The following is a 17907-nucleotide window of genomic DNA, read 5'->3' as shown; positions in this document are numbered from 1 at the left end:
TAGAAGAAGGGGGGCCTCCCAGGGTGACCTGGTGCAGTTCCTTCCACAGGGCAGTTCTGGACTCAGTGATTCTTTGGGCTTTAGGCCACATTACAACGCCATCCTCTTACAGATCTGGTCTTCTCTTCACCAGACAGCACTTCAAGAGTTACTAGTGTGGGTAAGCACTCTGCTGAGCCCTGGGGCCACAAGGAAAGGGCCAAAGTCCCTGCTCTCCAGGAGCTTACAATCAGGGAAGGTGGGGAGGGAGGCAGGAGGAGGGAGAGTGTTCCAGGGAGTCAAGGGAAACATCCTGACCTGGCAGGGAGAGCCTCTTGTGAAAGAGACACTAAGGAAGTACAGAGCATGTGGAGGGGAGCGAAGTGTAAGAAGCCAGGAAAGGCAGGAAGGGGCCAGATGAGAAAGGGTTCCAACTCTGAACAGTAGATTTTCGATTTGAACCTGAGCTGATAGTCATTGGAGCTTCCTGAATAGGGAGGGGAATGGCTTGAGTACACCTAGCCTATGGGAAGGGCCCTTTGGGTTCTGAGTTGGGGACGTCTGGGAATTGGGGTAAGAACTGGAGGCAGAAACATTAACCAGTTGTTTTCTGCCATGGTCCAGGGATGAGGGCATCTAGTGGCCCAGAGTCAGGTTCCATGCTTCCAATTCAGCCATTCCCACTGGACTGGCAAACAGGAAAGTCTGTGCCTGTCATCCCTTCCTGCACTATCCCGATGTCCAATGCCATCTCTGCCCCACCAGCCCCAGCTAATTCTGAAGCGGGTCCCCAGACTTTGTAGTACTGTTACATTATCACCAGAAACTCTCCTTCCTTGATGACTTCAGGGAACAAAAGCACAAGACAGAAAAAAGATAGGAGGTGTCGGAGCCTCTGGGAAGGTCTTGTTCTCAAATAATGAACAAATAGCAGACGTATGCTGCCTAGAGGCAGCAACAGGGGCCAATTAGGATGGTATGTGGGCAGCCTGCTCTATACACTCTCATGGCCATCCCTCATACAGATCCTAATCGCCTGTCATCTGAGCCAGCTCCAAAGCTTCCTGACTAGGTCTCTCTGCTTACTGGTCCCCCTTTCGGACTCCTCCTTGCCATATAGTTGCCCAAATAATAGCGCTCCTTCCTCACCTCTGTGACCGAGCGTCTCACACTCAAAAACCGTCAGTCTATTTCATCCTGGTGGGATTCAGAGCCAATTTCCTAGGACTGGCATTTAAGGCTCTCCACCTACTGCACACAACCTGTCCTACAGGGTGAGCTCTTCACCCCTCTTTTCCCCCAGGTGTTCCTCCTCAGCCTCCTCTTGTCTTTCTTCCTCTGTGAATTGGTGTAGGCTCTCTGCCCCACTCCACCATGGTTGAGAACATATATCTGCCTCATTACCATCTGCTAAAATCAACCTGCCTTCTGGGACTGGTTCAGGTGACACGTCCAAGCAGTGGTCCCTGGTGCCCTCTGATCTGAACCTGTTCTCTCCCTCCTCAGGCTTCCTGATGTCTTCTCGCTATCACATTCTTTGTGGTATTCTCCTTATTTGTAGACGTGTTTCCTAATCCCAAGTCCTCTGACAGCTAGTGCCTGCCATGGTGAATTGTGACCCAAAGGAGCCCCTCAAAATGGTGCTTCAATGGAAAGTCAGAAAATGCCAAGAGGAGAACACTAGGCCTGGGGACTCTGGGGTGCAGCTCCCCGCCTTTCATTGGCACCAAGCTGCAAATGACCCCACAAAGGAAGACCAGAAGACCATGGCCATTTGGATTTCTTTGCCTTCAGGGTCAAATGTGAACCACAGAAGATGGTTATCATTGCCCATAGAGTGGGTACAGGAGAAATTCCCTCAGAATAAGAGGGGCAGACAGGTTTTTGCCAATGTCAAATAATGAAGAGCCAAAAACACTTGCAGGCTGGAGGACCGAGAGATGCCTAACAAGTGACATTTTAGTCCATGACTGAGAATAAGGAGGCATTTTTCAATGTTTGATAGCATCTTGCTGAAAATAGAGCAGGATTCCAGCCTCGAAATTCACAATCAGAGGCAGGATAACAGAAAGGCCTTGGGCCCTTATATCTAAGTTATTCTACTATGTGCAAACCTCCTGGTCTTGAGTGCTATGAACCCCTCATTTGGCACAGAGCCCTTCCTCAGGGTCGAATAAGTCTCTGGATAGCCTGGAAATGTTGTACTAAATTGTGTGTGTGTTGGGGGGGCAAGTATTTGTGTGCACACATGTATATGTGGCAGTTAGGGAGGCAAGTATTTTTCTTTTTTATTATTCTTTTTTGTGATTTGAAAAAAATTAATTAATTTAGAATATTTTCCCATGGTTCCATGATTCATGTTCTTTCCCTCCCTCCTTCCACCCCCTTCCATAGCCAATGAGCAATTCCACTGTTTTTTTTTTTTTTGCTGGTCCTTCAAATTCTTTTATTTTTTTGAAAAATTTATTTAGTCAATTTAGAACATTATTCCTTGATTACAAGAATCATATTCTTTCCCTCCCTCCCCCCCTTCCCGTAGCCAACACACAATTCCACTGGGTTTTACATGTGTCATTGATCAAGACGTATTTCCATATTATTGATATTTGCACTTGGGTGATCGTTTAGAGTCTACATCCCCAATCATATCCCCCTTGAACTATGTGATCAAGCAGTTGTTTTTCTTCTGTGTTTCTGTTCCCACAGTTCTTCCTCTGGATATGGATAGCATCTTTCTCGTAAATTCCTCAGAATTGTCCTGGATCATTGCATGGCTGCTAGTAGAGAAGTCCATGGCATTCCATTGTGCCACAGTGTATCAGTCTCTGTGGACAATGTTCTCCTAGTTCTGCTCCTCTTGCCCTGTATCAATTCTTAGAGGTCTTTCCAGTCTCCATGGAATTCCTCCATTTTATTATTCCTTTTAGCACAATAGTATTCCATCACCAACATATACCACAATTTGTTCAGCCATTCCCCAATTGATGGGCATCCCCTCAGTCCATTTGGGGGTTTTCTTTGCATTGATGGCTACAACCTTGGGCAGGCTTTTGTATTGTCTGCTTTTGGTAACTATATAGTTAGTTGATTGAATCAGGTATCAATTTGATGCCAAACCAAATGCCTAAATGTACTCAGTGCAGTCGAACCCATCCTCCAAGTGTTCATTTAATTTTTATGTGATCTCCTATAAAATGTTCTTCCCTAAGTATGATAACCAATGAAGGGAAATTAAAAGTCTTCCATTAATTAGACTTTTAAAAGTACTTTTAGGGGGCAGCTGGGTAGCTCAGTGAATTGAGAGCCAGGCCTAGAGACGGGAGGTCCTAGGTTCAACTCTGACCTCAGACACTTCCCAGCTGTGTGACCCTGGGCAAGTCACTTGACCCCCATTGCCTACCCCTTTCCACTCTTCTGCCTTGGAGCCAATAAACAGTATTGACTCCAAGACAGAAGGTAAGGGTTTAAAAAAATAGTACTTTTAAAGTAGTCATGTGATTCATGTGATCTACACACTGACTCAAATTCTATGGTTGACCATAGCATTCAGAAACAAAACTTTCAAGTACTGAAAAGGGCTTATTGTTTCTTTCTTTCTTTTTTTAAAATACAACACCAAAACAAAACTGCAAAACAACAAAAACATTCTTTTGCTTTGATAGCACAATTAGGTATGAGACTAGTTTGTACTTTATGACTGAAAATCCAGACACTGGAAAGCTGAAAAGGTCTATTCCATGGATCCTCCTTTCTGTCTCTTAGCAAGTACCAAATTGTTTGATGACCACTGCTATATAGTATAGTTTGAGATCTGGGACTGCAAGGCCACCTTCCTTTGCATTTTTTTTTTCATTATTTCCCTGGATATCCTTGATCTTTTGTTCCTCCAAATGAACTTTGTTATGTTTTTTTTTCTAATTCTGTAAAGAAGTTTTTTGGTAGTTCAATGGGTATGACACAAAATAAGTAAATTAATTTGGGTAGAATTGTCATTTTTATTATGTTAGCTCATCCCACCCATGAGCAATCAATGCTCTTCCAATTGTTTAGATCTAGTTTTAATTGTATGGAGAGTGTTTTGTAGTTGTGTTCATATAGTTCCTGTGTTTGTCTCGGGAGGTAGATTCCTAAGTATTTTATATCGTCTAAGGTGATTTTGAATAGAATTTCTCTTTCTAATTCTTGCTGCTAAGACGTGTTGGAAATATATAGAAATAGTGATGACTGATGTGGGTTTATTTGGTATCCTGCAACTTTGCTAAAGTTGTTGATTATTTCTACTAGCTTTTTAGTTGATTCTCTAGGATTCTTTAAGTAGACCATCATATCATCTGCAAAGAGTGACAGCTTGGTCTCCTCATTGCCTATTTTAATACCCTCAATTTTTTTTTCTTCTCTAATTACTACTGCGAGTGTTTTTAGTAAAATGTTGAATAATAGAGGTGATAATGGGCATCCTTGTTTCACTCCTGATCTTATTGGGAAGGCTTCTAGTTTACCCCATTGCAGATGATGTTTGCTGATGTTTTTAGATATATACTGTTTATTAATTTTAGGAAAGGCCCTTCTATTTGTGGGTTTTTACATTAATAATCAATAACTAAGTATTATATTTTATAAAGTTTTATTAATTATAGCCAAAACAAAAGAACTACCTGACTTCAGCCTGGTCACAGGTTCAAAAGAGGACGAGGGAGGGGTTACAGCTGCTTAAATACAATCACACAAAACGTGGGGACACAGGAAAAGAGAATTTTGGGAAAACTAAGGGACTTCTGGGGGATGAAGTCCAAAGGTTCAAAATCTCCATTTATACATATTCCTATGCTTTCTCATGTTTACAATAGGAATAAGTATTGTATTTTGTCAAAGGTTTTTCTGCATCTATTGAAATACTCATGTTATTTTTGTTGGTTTGCTTGTTAATATGGTCAATTATGTGGATGGTTTTCCTAATATTGAACAATCCTTGCATTCCTGGCATAAATCCTACCTTGTCATAATGAATAATCCTCGTGATCACTTGCTGGAGTCTTTTTGCTAGTATCCTATTTAAGATTTTTGCATTTATATTCATTATGGAGATTGGTCTGTAGTTTTCTTTCTCTGTTTTTGATCTGCCTGGCTTTGGAATCAGTACCATTTTTGTGTCATAAAAGGAATTTGGTAGAACCCCTTCTTTGCTTATTCTGTCAAATAGTTTGTAAAATATTGGGGTTAGTTGTTCTTTGAATGTTTGATAGAATTCATTTGTGAATCTATCTGGATCTGGGGATTTTTCCTTAGGGAGTTCTTTGATGGCTTTTTCAATTTCTCTTTCTGATATGGAATTATTTAAGTATAGTATTTCTTCTTCTGTTAATTTAGGCAATTTATATTTTTGTAAATATTCATCCATATCACCTGGATTGCTGTATTTATTGCCTTATAATTGGGCAAAATAGTTTTTAATGATTGCCTTAATTTTCTCTTCATTAGAGATGTGGTCTCCCTTTTCATCTTGGATACTGTCAATATGGTTTCCTTCTTTCCTTTTTTTAAATTAGATTGACCAGTACTTTGTCTATTTTATTTGTTTTTTCAAAGTACCAGCTTCTAGACTTATTTATTAAATCAATAGTTCTTTGACATTCAATTTTATTATTTTCTTCTTTGATTTTTAGGATCTCTAATTTAGCCTTCATCTGAGGATTTTTAATTTGTTCACTTTCTAGTTTTTTAATTTGCATGCATAATTCATTGACCTCTGCCCTCCCTAATTTTAATATATGAACTCAAGGATAGAAAATTTCCCCTGATGTCCAATAAATTTTATTTGCCTCTACATGTACTCTTACTAATTATTATTTTCATTGCATTGTGATCTGGGAAGGTTGCATTTATTATCTCTGCTCTTTTGCACTTGTTTGCAATGTTTTTATGCCCTAGTACATGGTCAGTCTTTGTGAATGTACCATGTGCTGCTGAAAAGTGTATTCCTTTTTGTCCCTATTTATTTTTCTTCATATGTCTATTAACTCCAATTTTTCTAAGATTTTGTTCACATGTCTTACCTCTTTCTTATTTATCTTTTTATTTGATTTATCTAGATCTTATAGAGGTAGGTTCAGATCTCCAACTAGCATACTTTTACTCTCTATTTCCTCCATAAGATCCAATAGTTTCTCCTATAAAAATCTGAATGTTATACCATTTGGTGTATACATGTTGGGTACTGATATTTTCTCATTGTTTATACTGCCTTTTATCAGGATGTAATTACTTTCCCTATCTTTTAATCATATCTATTTTTACTTTGGCTTTGTCAGATATCATGATTGTGACTCCTGCCTTCTTTTTCTCAGTTGATGTCCAATAGATTTTGCTTCAGCCTTTTACCTTTACCCTGTGTGTATCTACCTGCCTCATATGTATTCCTTGTAGACAACATATGGTGGGATTTTGGTTTCTAATCCAGTTTGCGATTTGTTTCAGTTTTATGGGTAAGTTCATCCCATTCACACTGAGTTATGATTACCACCTGTGTATTCCCCATCATTTTGATTTCCTCTCCTAGTCCTGCCCTTTCTTCTTTCACTATTTCCTTCTACACTAGTGTTTTGCTTTTAATCAGTCCCCCTAATTCCCACCCTTATTTTACTTCCGTTCCCATTCCTCCCTTCTTATTCTCCTCTTATTTTTTTAGGGTTTATTAAATACCCTTCCCTCTCTCTTTCCCTCCCTTTTTGTACTCCCTGCCTCATTCCTCCCCCTTGGTTTTTCCCTCTCAACTTCCCTGTAGGGCAAGATAGAATTTGGTATCCCAATGAATCTAGATGCTCATCCCTCTCAGAATTTATTCTACTGAGAGTAAGGTTTAAGTATTACCTATTAACACTCTCTTCCTTTCCTTCTTATAATAGTATTCTTCCTTCTCCTTCCTATGCACCTCTTTGTGTGATATAGATTATCCTATTTTTTTATTCCTTCAAGTTTTTCTTGGTGCCATCTTCTATTGCCCCCCTTTTCTTTTTTCATATCATCTTAAACCACTTAGTACCCCCAACCTCTAGCTATGAATAATTCTTCTAACTACTATAATAGTGAATATAATTTTTGACAGTTACAAATAACATTTTTCTATATAAGAATATAAACAATTTGACTTTATTGAAGCCCTTAAAAAAAGAAAAAAATCCCCCTCTCTTTCTTATTTACCTTTTCTTATTTCTCTTGATTTTTGTATTTGGACATCAAAATTTCTGTTTAGTTCTGGTCTTTTCTTTATAAATACTTGGAAATATTTTATTTTGTTAAATGCCCATATTTCCCCCCTGGAACTATATAATCAATTTTGATGGATAGGTGATCCTTGGTTGTAGATTCAATTCTCTTGCCTTTCTGAATATCATATTCCAAGCCTTGAGGTCCTTTAGTGTGGAGGCTGCCAGATCCTGTGTAATCCTGACTAGTGCTCCTTGATATATGAGTTGTCTCTTTCTGGCTTCTTGTAATATTTTCTCCTTAGCTTGGAAGTTCTTGAATTCGACAATTACATTCCTGGGGTTGTCTTTTGAGGATTTAATGTAGAGGGTGATCTATGGATTTTTTCAATGTCTATTTTGCCCTCTTGTTGAAGAACATTAGGGAAGTTTTCTTGGATAATTTCTTGTAGTATGACGTCAATGTTTCTGTTTATTTCTAGTTTTTCAGGTAAACCAATGATTCTCAGATTGTCTCTTTTGGACTGGTTCTCTAGGTCAGTCATTTTCTCAGTGAGATATTTCATGTTTCCTTCTATTTTGTCATTCTTTTCACTTTGACTTCTACTTGAACAATTCTGGTCTTTAAAGACTAGTTTTAAGCTATGATCTTTTGGTTTTCCTTTTCAGTTTGGTCTATCCTGCTTTTCATGGTTTCCAGCTGTTCAATTCTGATCTCTGATTTGCTTATCATTTCATTTGATTTCCCGGCTTCTTTTTTCAAGTGGGAGTTTCTGTCTATTAAACTGTTATTTTTTAAAACTATTTCCCACTTTTCTTGTCATGTTTCTTCTATCTTTCTAATTTGGTTCATGATCTCAAATCGGAGCTCCTTAAGAGCTTGTGACCAATTTCCATGGGGGAGGGGGGAAGCTTTGGATGGGTTTACTTGTTTGTCATCTTCTGCTGTTTCCTCTGTATTTTTGAATTTTTCTGCATAAAATTATCTAGGGGGAAGCTGGGTGGCTTAGTGGATGGAGAACCAGGCCTAGAGATGGGAGGTCCTGAGCTCTAATCTGGCCTCAGACACTTCCCAGCTGTGTGACCCTGGGCAAGTCACTTAACCCCCATTGTCTAGCCCTTACCACTCTTCTGCCTTGGAACCAATATAGAATATTGATTCCAAGATGGACGGTGAGGTTTTAAAAAAATTATCTATGGTCAAGGTTTTATTCTTGTTTTTGTTGTGTGTGTGATTGTGTATTGTAGTTCTTAGGTATTGGTGGCCATTGCTTTGTTCCTTCCCAGTCAGAAGTCTAAGTGAGGAAGGTGGAAGATCTTTGTATTGAGCTCCAGAGAGGTTTTTGCCCTGAGGCTTTTTTGAGTCTCTCTAGTGTCTGCTGTGTGCAGCCCTTCTCTGCCCAATCTCCAGGTTTCCTCAGTCTCTTGGGGTCACAAGTCTCTCTGCTCTCAGGGGTAAATCTTGGTGTCCTCAGCCAGCCTACCCCCACCCCCGAGAATCTAGAGGTTGCCCCTTGCTCTGACTCAGGTGCTGTAGGTGGAGTGGGGGAGAGGAGATGAGCTTGTGCTTTAGTGGGAATAATTCTGCCTCCTTTTAGCATGGAAATGCTCAAACTCTGCCTATCTTCCATACTGCATCCTACTGTGGAGCCCCTTTGCTCATCTGATTTTGATTTTTGTCCTCTTGAGGCATTTTATATAGGTTGGTGGAGAGTAGAGGAAGAGCCTTGCTTCTACTCTGGGGCCATCTTAACCTGGAAGCTGAGGCAAGTGTTTTAGAGGGCAAAGGGAAGAGTGTAGGGAAAGAATAGAGAGGGGATGGGCAGCATTTTGTCTCAAATCCAGAATGGACAATGACAACATTATAGCCTTGAAAACCCAAACCAAAGCAGAGCCACAGCAATAATTCTGGCATTTCCCAAACTGCCACATTAGGGGATTTTGGGTGCGTGACAAGACAGCGCTTCTGGGTACACACTCTCTCCAACCCCTTGAAATGTTTCCTGGCCTTGGGGTGGCTGGGAAAGTGATGGGGTGGGGGGAGAGGGAGGGGGGAAGAAAAGACTAGAGACACGAAGAGCAATAAGAAAAACACGGGTCAGGAAGCCCAGCAATATTTTTGACGTTAACTGGAGTTTTGTAACTGACTGACTGATAAACTGACCCACAAGCAGCTAGTTCTCCGCTGAAGAGACACTGAACTTTAAGGACAAGGACTCTACTAATGACTAGGAATGCACTGTCCCCAGACAACTAAACAAACTCCAGATATAGGAAATGTCATTTCAATGCAACTAAGCCTGCAACTTAAGGCTCCAACTGTCTATAAAATGATTCATTTCAAAAAGGCTCTGAAGTCATGAAACATGGTTTTTGCTCCAAGAAAAGTTGTTCAACACTCATCCTCTTGGTCCAAGAACAAAGGCGATTTCTCCAGAGGCCTCGTAAAGAGCTCAGTATAAGCCAGAGAAGCAGTTTATCTTGGGAGAACGCCGTCCTCATCACTGCTGCTATCCACAACATCCAATTACTGGCCACCCAGTGTGTACCTGCCACTGTCATCAGCTCCCTGGAAACTTCTGGGCCCACTAATGAGGATAAGACCATCTTGCCTTTCAGCAAAACGTAACTCTTTCAAAAGTCTTCCCATTTCTTACCACACTTCATGCTGACAATGACAACATGAGGTCCAAAGGACACCTGGGTCCTTTGCAGTATGTACCCAATAAATGGCACAGCCAGAACCAGAATCCAGGTATTCCAAGGCCTCATCTTCAGGCCTTTCTGGAAGCATCTAGCTATGAACTTTGTCTTGAGATTACAACTATGGCCAGCCTAACAATACCAAGACAGATGAACCTCTAGTAGGGGGTCGTGCTCATCACCAACAATTTCCCCCAAAGTTGTGAGAAATTTCTAGGTGGAAATTAAGTCAGCCTGGTATGGCAGGTGGTATCACTGGAATGGAGGGCCGTTCTTTATCAGGCCCTTCCTCAACTCTGCTTGCTAGCAGGGGGTCTCAGCTCTTAAAATAATCTGAAAGAAAATTAAGTGTATGTATGTGGTACATATAAATGTATGTGGTATATATAATATATCTATAACATATAGAATATATAGCAAATATATAATCTGTACCACACGTGTGTGTGCGCTAGGGAGTAGCCATGGTAATAATAAGTACTCTTATTGCCCCCAGGATATATTTTCCCTTCCATAAATCCTTCCCCTCTATGAACATAAAAACTGAATGGAATTTTCCATTAAGGGATATGATACTGATACTGTTACACACACACACACACACACACACACACACACACACACACACACACACAGAGTCAAGCTTTGTTCCATTAGTCATACGATTTTGAGATCAAAGCTGCTAGAGGAAGATGGAAAAGGATTGTCAGTCTAAAGTCGTGATAACCTTAAACAGCACCATATCTGCATCTTTCCAAAAGGTCTTTTCTTTGGGACCCTTTACTCCCTACAATTTGGCCAGGGAACTTCTCCTTCCATGGCTCACACTTTAGGGACTTCTATTTATGTGAGGCAGCAGGATAATAGGATAGTTGTGCCTTCTCTACCTCTAATTCCAGCTCCCAGTTCCCAGGAAAATCCATCCCTTGTTTATAAAACCTCTTTACATGCAGAAGGACAAGCCAAGTGGCTCGCTTGTCTCCAGTAACCATGGAAACAAGCTCTCTAGATTCCCAGGGAGAAGGTCTCATAATTTAAACTAAATCTAATAATTTAAAAGCCTTATTCTGCAATGGGCCCCATAGAGTTATCCATGAGGCTGCCCAAGGGGCCCTCAACAGGGCAGAGATGTGGAGCCCCTGCCTTAGAATCACTGACTGTTGGGGTGATGACCTGAAAGGCCAACTTACAAAACCTGTTGCTCTCCTCTCCCTAAATCATCAAGGAACTCATGAAAGCAGACAGACAAACAAAAACGAGAGAGAGGAATCAAACAAATGTTTTAAAGGTGGAGTGGCCCTACGGAAGATTCTAACTGAGAGGGCTTTAGGCTTGGCTATCAAGGCATCATGTCCTTGTTGTCCATGTCCTAAATAGGCCAGAAGTAGGGCACAAAGGAGAGCCATGTCTGTCCTTCCAAATACTCAGCTCAGGGGGCCAGTTTATGTATATTTTCAAGGCTTCCTCTTGCTCAGAAGAGACCTAGAACCCTCCTCAGGAATTACCTTTAGAGTCCATTCATATCGGCACCAGAAACCTGCCTTGGATGACTTTGTTCCCAAAGCTTCCTTGGACCACTAAATACTGCCCATCAACCAGGTAACAAGGAAATAAAGTGCCTGGCACATCATTTGAGACTTTTCTTGTAAACCCTCACCTTCCATCTTGGAATCAATACTCCATATTGGTTCCAAGGCAGAAGAGTGGTAAGAGCTAAGTAATGGGGGTGAAGTGACTTGCCCAGGGTCACACAGCTGGGAAGTGTCTGAGGCCAGATCATCTGAGACTTTCAATCTTTTCCAAAATGAAAATTCGTCCATATAAGACAGTGGGGATATCTCACTGGGTGCCCACATTTCTGAAAGCAATCCTAGAAGAAGCAGGAGGCCCCTCAAGGTGACCTGGGTGGGGGCCAGTGTAGTTCCAGCCGGCAATTCTGGCCTCAGTGGTTCTTTGGGTTTTAGGCCACATTACAATGCCATCCTCACACCAGTCTCTGCCTCCTCTCTGCCAGGTGTAGCACTTCAGGAGTCAGGCACCACCTTCTCCAGGGAACACACTCGGCTCTCTCCTAGAGGCACTAGGGAAGCCTTCTCCCACCAGTGGCCTATTTCATGCCAACTCTTGGAAATGGACAAGAACCATATTGATTTCAATCAGAGGCAATAAGGTTGGCTTTATAATAGCAGCCAATGAGCCTTGAGTGATCTCAGGTTTGCTGAGTGCCTTGAACACTTGACCTCAAGCCATTCACAGAAGAGGAAATTCAGGTTCAGAAAAGCTGACAGATGTTCCAAGGGTCACACAGCTAGGAAGGATCAGGTACAGGGTTCTGAACCAAGGATTTGCCTCAGCACAGAGTTTTAATGACAAAAAGTTCCATTAACATATGGAGAAACTGTGGGAAATGGGCCGGGCATGTCTTTAATCTCTTCTCTCCCCCCTGAAAGTCTCCCTGGAGCATTCTGGATCCCTCCTTCACTTTCATTTTCTTTCTGTTCTTCTTGTGTCTTATCTCCTCTCAGAAACCCTCTGACAGCCCCTCTAGGGTGAAGATTCTCTTTGGCAGTTCTGTGCCTTGTTGGGGGAGTGGCTGCTCCTAAAATGCCCAGGAGGGCCCTCTAAGCCTGGAGCACTTCACCCAGATTCTAGTTAAGACTCAACAGAAACCCCAGGACATCTGTATTGCTTTGCCATTGATACTTTCTTTCCTTGGGCTTGCATGTAGATAAGAGAAGACTGTTACTAAGTGGCTGTGGGCAGAGGAAGGAGCTATTCCCTGGAGATAAAAGAATCATTTCAATGGATAGGCTGTTGCCCAAGGTGAAGGCACAAGACACAAAGAACAATGAAGGGAGAAACAGTTGCAAGGTGGAGGGAACTAGGGGACCCCAAAGAGCAACATTTTATTCTGAGATGGAGAACAAGGAGGGATTTTGAAAAGCTTTGCAAAAGCTGCTGGATCAAAGAGAAACATTCTAGCCTTCTTCCATTCACCAGCAAAGGCAGGAGAAGGAGAGGCCTTGGCCTGCTAACCTAGTGAAACCAATTTCTGAGATGACTGGCAAATCTCCTGACCTGGAGCGCAAAGACCTGCCCAAAGTCCTTCCACAGGTTCTGCTGAGTCTCTGACTGACTTGGAAATGTTGTGTAACCTAAGAGAGAGAGTGTGTGTGTCTGTGTGTGTGTGTGTGTGTGAGAGAGAGAGAGAGAGAGAGAGTGTGTGTGTTTGAGTGTGTTTATGAGTACTTGTGTGTACATGTGGATATGTGGCAGTGAGGGAGGCGGGAAAGAATAGAGGTAATGAGCATAAGTTATCTCAAAACCCAGTCTCAAAAGCCCAAGCCAAACCAAAGTCACAGCACTAAGGTAAACAGTCACATGAGGGGATTTGGTGCATGAGAAGGTGGTACCTCAGTTCACTCACTTTCTCCAACTCCCAGAAATGTTTCCTGGCCTTGGGGATATTGATTAGGGTGGCTGCAGAAGTGATGGAGGAGAAGAGAAGACTAGAGACACAACAAGCAATAAGAAAAATACAGCTGGGTGGCTCAGTGGATGGAGACTCAGGCCCAGAGATAGGACATCCTGGGTTCAAATCTGGCTTCAGATAATTCCTAACTGTGTGACCCTGGGCAAGTCACTTAACTCCCACTGCCTGGCCCTTACTGCTCTTCTGCCTTAGAACCAATACCCAGTATTGATTCTAAGATGGAAGGTGAGGGAGAGTTTAGAAAGAAAGAAAGAAAGAAAGAAAGAAAGAATTAAAAAAAGGAAAGAAGAAAACCAAATCAACAGTATCATAGATGAAAAGGGAGATCTCACCTCTAATGAAGAGGAAATTAAGGCAATCATTAAAAACTATTTTGCCCAATTATATGGCAATAAACACAGCAATCTAGGTGATATGGATGAATATTTACAAAAATATAAATTGCCTAGATTAACAGAAGAAGAAATAGAATTCTTAAATAATCTAATATCAGAAAAATAAATTGAACAAGCCATCAAAGAACTCCCTAAGAAAAAATCCCCAGGTCCAGATGGATTCACAAGTGAATTCTATCAAACATTCAAAGAACAGCTAATCTCAATATTATACAAACTATTTGACAGAATAAGCAAAGAAGGAGTTCTACCAAATTCCTTTTCCGACACAAACATGGTACTGACCCCAAACCCAGGCAGGTCAAAAACAGAGAAAGAAAACTATAGACCAATCTCCTTAATGAACATAGATGCAAAAATCTTAAATAGGATACTAGCAAAAAGACTCCAGTAAGTCATCACGAGGGTTATTCACTATGACCAGGTAGGATTCATACCAGGAATGCAAGGATGGTTCAATATTAGGAAAACCATCCACATAATTGACCATATCAACAAGCAAACTAACAGAAACCACATGATTATCTCAATAGATTCAGAAAAAGTCTCTAAAAATACAACAGCCAATCCTATTGAAAACACTGGAAAGCATAGGAATAGAAGGGCCTTTCCTAAAAATAATAAACAGTATTTATCTAAAATCATCAGCAAACATCATCTGCAATGGGGATAAACTAGGAGCCTTCCCAATAATATCAGGAGTGAAAAAAGGATGTCCATTATCACCTCTATTATTCAACATTGTACTAGAAACACTAGCAGTAGCAATTAGAGAAGAAAAAAAAGCTGAAGGTATTAAAATTGGCAATGAATAGGCGAAGCTATCACTCCTTGCAGATGATATGATGGTCTACTTAAGGAATCCTAGAGAATCCACTAAAAAGCTAGTGGAAATAATCAACAACTTTAGCAAAGTTGCAGGATACTAAATAAACCCACATCAGTCATCACTATTTCTATATATTTCCAACACGTCTTAGCAGCAAGAATTAGAAAGAGAAATTCTATTCAAAATCACCTTAGACAACATAAAATACTTAGGAATCTATCTGCTGAGACAAACACTCTCCACACAATTAAAACTAGATCTAAACAATTGGAAGAACATTGATTGCTCATGGGTGGGATGAGCTAACATAATAAAATTGACAATCCTACCCAAACTTATTTACTTATTTAGTGCCATACCCATTGAACTACCAAAAAACTTTTTTACAGAATTAGAAAAAAAAATAACAAAGTTAATTTGGAAGAACAAAAGATCAAGGATATCCAGGGAAATAATGAAAAAAAAATGCGAAGGAAGGAGGACTTGCAGTCCCAGATCTCAGACTGTACTATAAAGCAGTGGTCATCAAAACAATTTGGTACTGGCTAAGAGACAGAAAGGAGGATCAGTAGAATAGACTTGGGGTAAGTGACCTCAGCAAGACAGTCTATGACAAGCCCAAAGACCCAGCTTTTGGAACCAAAATCCACTATTTGATAAAAACTGCTGGGAAAATTGGAAGACAGTATGGGAGAGATTAGGTTTGGATCAATACCTCACATCCTACACCAAGATAAACTCAGAATGGGTGAATGACTTGAATATAAAGAAGGAAACAATAAGTAAATTAGGTGAACACAGAATAGTATACATGCCAGATATTTGGGAAAGGAAAGATTTTAAGACCAAGCAAGAGTTAGAAAAAGTCACAAAATGTAAAATAAATAATTTTGATTACATCAAATTACAAAGTTTTTGCCCAAAGAAAATCATTGTAACCAAAATTAGAAAGGAAACAACAAATTGGTAAAAAAAATCTTCATAACAAAAACCTCTGACAAAGCTCTAATAACTCAAATTCACGAGAAGCTAAATCAATTGTACAAAAAATCAAGCCATTCTCCAATTGAAAAATGGTCAAGGGACATGAATAGGCAATTTTCAGTTAAAGAAATAAAAACTATTAATAAGCACATGAAAAAGTGCTCTAAATCTCTTATAATCAGAGAGATGCAAATCAAAACAACTCTGAGGTATCACCTCACACCAAGCAGATTGGCCAACATGACAACAAAGGAAAGTAATGAATGCTGGAGGGGATGTGGCAAAGTCTGGACATTAATGCATTGCTGGTGGAGTTGTGAATGGATCCAACCATTCTGGAGGGTAATTTGGAACTAGGCCCAAAGGGTACTAAAAGACTGTCTGCCCTTTGATACAGCCATAGCACTGCTGGGTTTGTATCCCAAAGAGACAATAAAGAAAAAGACTTGTACAAGAATATTCATAGCTGCATTCTTTGTGGTAGGAAAGAATTGGAAAATGAGGGGATGCCCAGTGATTGGGGAATGAAAACATTGTGGTATCTGTTGGTGATAGAATATGATTGTTCTAAAAGGAATAATGAACTGGAGGGATTCCATGTGAACTGGAAGGATCTCCAGGAATTGATGTTGAGTGTAAGGAGCAGAACCAGGAAAACATTGTACACAGAAACTGACACACTGTGGCACAATCGAATGTAATGAACTTCTCCATTAGTGGCAATGCAATGATCCAGGACAATTCTGAGGGACTTATGAGAATGAATGCTCTCCACATCCAGAGAAAGAACTGTGGGAATAGATATCCAGAAGTAAAGCAACTGCTTGAATACATGGATCGAGGGGATGTGGTTGGGAATGTAGACTCTAAATGATCATCCTAATGCAAACACCAACAACATGGAAATAGTTTCTGATTAAGGATACATGTTAACGCCCAGTGGAATTTCACGTTGGCTATCGGAAGGGTGGGGGGAGGGAAGGGAGGGAAGGAATATGATTCTTGTAACCAAGGAATAATGTTTGAAATTGACCAAATAAAATTAAAAAACAAAACAAAACACTATAAAACACAAGAAAAAAAAACACCTAGATGGATTCACAAATGAATTTTACCAAACATTTAAAGATCATCTAATTCCGATATTAAATAAATTATTTAGAACAATTGATAAAGAAGGAATCCTGCCAAATTCCTTTTACAAAACAAATGTGGTACTGTTACCTAAACAAGGAAGAACAAAAACAGAGCAATAAAATTATAGGCCAGTTCATTTCTGAATACTGCTGCAGAAAGTCGCATTAAAGGGAGAAGCTTGGTGTCTCAGTAGATTGAGAGCCAGGCCTAGAGACTGGAGGAGGTTCAAATCCAATCTCAGACACTTCCTAGCTGTGTGACCCTGGGCAAGTCACTTAATCTCTATTGCCTAGCTATTACTACTCTTCTGCCTTAGAACCAAAACGCAGTATTAATTCTAAGATGGAGGGTAAGGATTTAAAAAAATTCGAATTAAATTTTGGCAAGGATGCTACAACAATATATCACAAAGATTATATACTTTTATATATTGCTTTTATACAATAAATAAGATATGGAGAACTAAGTACATGTTAAATACTTGTTTTCTAACTTTTAAAAAAGGAACTCACTGTGTTTAGGATTGTTACTCTTGTATGTTTGTCTAACTAGACACTTTTTAAAATTTGGAATTAACTTCCAGTGTGATTATAGTTACAGGTGAATGGATTTGAGTTTTGAAAGCCACACCTTTTTTATTTGTTTAAATAAAAATATCAGGGTCATTTTAAACTTGAGTGGTTTATATGACTTTCCATTAAAGTGAACAAATGTTTCACCAAAGCTACTTGAAGTTTTTTTCTTATTTAATACTGTAACCCTTCAGAGAATTTCATATATTAATAGGATAAAGCACCACATAAATCCTTTTTCCCTGCCATGAAATTACATGAATTTTTTCATTGATAACTGTGTTTTCTGCTTTTTTTAAATAAATAAGTTATTTGTTTATTAAGCTAAATGCATAACTACAACCATTTCAATGATCTATTCAATTTATCCATCTGTAAGCATTTCGTGAATGTTTACTATATGTAAGTCTGTGTTAAACAATAAAGTTACAAAGACAGAAAGAACGAAAGAAAGAAAAGAAAAATACTGGTCAGGAAGCTCAGCAATATTTTTTATGTTAACTGGAGAGTTCATTAACTGAATGACTGACAGACTGAACCACAATCAGTTTCTCTGCCCAAGAGACACTGAACTTTAAAGGCATGAATATAGCTAAGGACAGAGTACTTTGTC

The sequence above is a fragment of the Monodelphis domestica genome, chromosome X (assembly GCF_027887165.1).
Source record: "Monodelphis domestica isolate mMonDom1 chromosome X, mMonDom1.pri, whole genome shotgun sequence".
Classification (NCBI taxonomy): Eukaryota; Metazoa; Chordata; class Mammalia; order Didelphimorphia; family Didelphidae; genus Monodelphis; species Monodelphis domestica.
The sequence above is the reverse complement of the archived record's forward strand: the minus strand, read 5'-3'. Positions refer to the sequence as shown.